General features: G+C 42.3%; 1 long non-coding RNA gene across 1 annotated transcript in view; it reads left to right on the forward strand.

The window, feature by feature from the left end:
* The first annotated feature begins 2119 nt into the window (after nucleotides 1-2119).
* The window catches only part of LOC308319187, a 945-nt gene continuing 127 nt past the window's right edge, over nucleotides 2120-2937 (forward strand). Inside the window, exons 1-2 of the long non-coding RNA XR_013964438.1 lie at nucleotides 2120-2174; nucleotides 2715-2750. This is a non-coding gene — a long non-coding RNA (uncharacterized lncRNA). The remainder of the gene's footprint in view (nucleotides 2175-2714; nucleotides 2751-2937) is intronic.

The following is a 2937-nucleotide window of genomic DNA, read 5'->3' on the forward strand; positions in this document are numbered from 1 at the left end:
AATAACGCGCTCTATGTGCAAACTCCTCGGCGCCGACGGCGCGCCTTGGATATGAGCGCCCAATTGGAGCATGCTCAGAAAGACCAGAATGAATTTACATCCGAAGCAGTGTATACATGAGTCAAATTTCTTTCAATCGCATTGAAAATCGGAGTAATCCGGCCAGTGACATCGGAATGGTTTTTAGATCGCATCGAGCGTTTTCATTCGGATGTAAGTTTTTGTAGGTGTTTACATAACAACGTTTAATAGGATTGAACTTCTATTCGGAATGAAAAGGGGATTTAACTGCTCATGTAAACGTAGCCATTGACTCTGGAGAATTAACCATTTGTCCTTTTGTAAAATTAATACCGGTATGCAGTGTTGGGAAAGTTCTTTTTTTTTAGGAACTAGTTCAGTTCACAGTTATTATTATTTTTTAATTAACTAGTTCCGTTCATAGTTCATCATTAAAAAAATTGAACTGAACTTCATCGTTCCATAAAATTATAGTTATTTTCCGTCTTTTAATTTTTTTTATTATTATTATTGCCACAGCCCATAGCCATATAAAGTGAGCTTGTATATCAGCTATTTTCAGCACGGAACACATGATTGTACGACGAAGAATAAATCAGGCATCACTGCGCTTCATTCACTGTGGAAGAGAGATGTCTTTGTTGGCCTTTCGTGGCGATATTATGGACACGTACCTCCTCGACGCGATAATAACCAACTAAGCTATTTTTCGTGGTAAATTTTGTGGTATGTTTAATCAAATAACAAGTTTCCTCAGTGTTTGAGTTGGGACAGTGTCCTCCTGTCTGTCAGCGTGCATGATTATCATGCAGTAGCTAGATGCACGCTCCAGTGACGGTGAAAAAGATTAGTTAATTTGTGTCGGATAGGGACTTTTTGGTCGGTTTTCCGCTAGATATTAAGGCATGTTTTAGGGTGTGTTTTGGTGCCGGCTCTATTAAAACACTCACTCTTGAACGAAGTTGAACGTGAGAAAGTGACGTAAACACACGCCAAAAATGAACGTGTTCACAATGACGTTCATCAAACAGAAATACAGTACGTTCAGTTCACGTTCACCCTAAATATGAACGAGTTCGTGAACGATCGTTCTTTGAACGAGTTCGGGTACACTGCCGGTATGTATGCCTACTGTTTCACAGTCAAACATAAAACAGCAGACAGATATGCAACCAAAACAGTTTTATTTCATTTTTACTGTAACATTACTCAGTGCCCAGTAGAAGCTCACATTGTCCCCTACAGGCACCACATTTCTCAAAAGAAACGGTGGCACAGTCGGTAGTGCTGTCGCCTCACAGCTAGAAGGTCCCGGGTTCTATTCCAGCTCGGGACGCTGTGGGTGCTGGCGGCGTGTTTCCCCCTCCATGTCATCAGTGCCCATACCCGAGGCGGGGCCTTTCTGTGTGGAGTTTGCATGTTCTCCCTGTGTCCCCTAGCCCCTAGGGTATAGGTACCCTCACAAAAAACATGCAGTAATCCTGGGTCTGTAATTTGCCATTTGGCTATTCTGAGAGGCCAAAGAGCATTGATCACGCCTCCATGCTTTGCTAGAAATTGCGATGTTTTTGGCGATGCAGATTGTTAATACATTCAAATAATATTGGTTATTATCATATTTCTCCATAATAAAGGACAAAAAAGGCTTCTTACCTCGTCCGCCTTTCGCCCTCTGTGATGTCCCCCCGTTTTAAGTCCCGTCGCGATATCCCTTCGTCAGAAGGGGATTCTAGCACTCGCCCTCGCCCTACCCCTCGCTCCAAAGAGAATTGAGAAAACCTTTCCTCCTCACGTGAATGCGCATCAGCAAGGGGAAGGGCAAAGGGCCATGGAGAAGGGGGTAATTGGAAAAGGGCCTTTGTCTTTGTTTTCAATAAATACAACTCCGATGGGATCTTCAGTTCATCTCTCTCTGCCTATGTTTCTTCATCTGATCATCTGACACTTTGCCAAGGTTTTCACAGTCTACAGTTTGCTTTAGAGAGCTCATTTCTCTATGGTTTAGGTAGTTAGTTGTATTTCTAATATACGACGTGTGTGTGTGTGTGTGTGTGTGTGTGTGTGTGTGTGTGTGTGTGTGTGTGTGTGTGTCCTGCAGAAGATGATCAGATTACTGCTGTTGCTGAGTCTGCTGCTGATGACAGGAGTTTCAGGTGCACACACACACACACACACACACACACACACACACACACACACACACACACACACACACACACACACACACACACAGGTCCCTTTTCCACCAAAATAACTTTGGTTCTAGATTAGAACTTTCTTTCTTTATTTATGATGGTTTATAGCACATCTTTGGTTCCCACTTCAGGGTGTATTTATATTTATTGCATCTTTTTTGGGGGGTTCCAGTTCCGAACCAAGTTTTAGGGATCAGAACCAATTAATTTGGTTCAAAATTAGGCGGGTAAAAAAGAACGGAACCGGTCCAAAGAAAAGGGGGCCAGATAGGATAAGAGTGTCAGTTTGCTTGCCACTAGTCCCAGGGCGGGTGTGGCCCTGTGAACCTCAGTGTGGCCCTGTGAACCTCAGTGTGGCCCTGTGAACCGTGGCCCTGTGAACCTCAGTGTGGCCCCGTGACCCGGAACTATAGTGACAAGACGTGGAACTATAATTCACAACTATAGTGACAGTTGTGAAATTATTTTAATTGTTTCATGTTCTCTTTCCTCTTACAGCTTCTTCAGAGGAGACAGAAGGATCCGCGGGGGACGGTCTGTCTGTCTGTCTGTCTGTCTGTCCGTCCGTCTGTCTGTCTGTCAATTTGGATGTAAAAAACAAGATACAGTAATGTTGTATGATATATATGTGTATGTATATATATATATATATATATATATATATATATATATATATATATATATATATATATAGTACATATAGTACATATAGTAGTATGTT

This window comes from Protomyctophum bolini (assembly GCF_963924005.1).
Source record: "Protomyctophum bolini genome assembly, chromosome: 7".
NCBI classification, from domain to species: Eukaryota; Metazoa; Chordata; class Actinopteri; order Myctophiformes; family Myctophidae; genus Protomyctophum; species Protomyctophum bolini.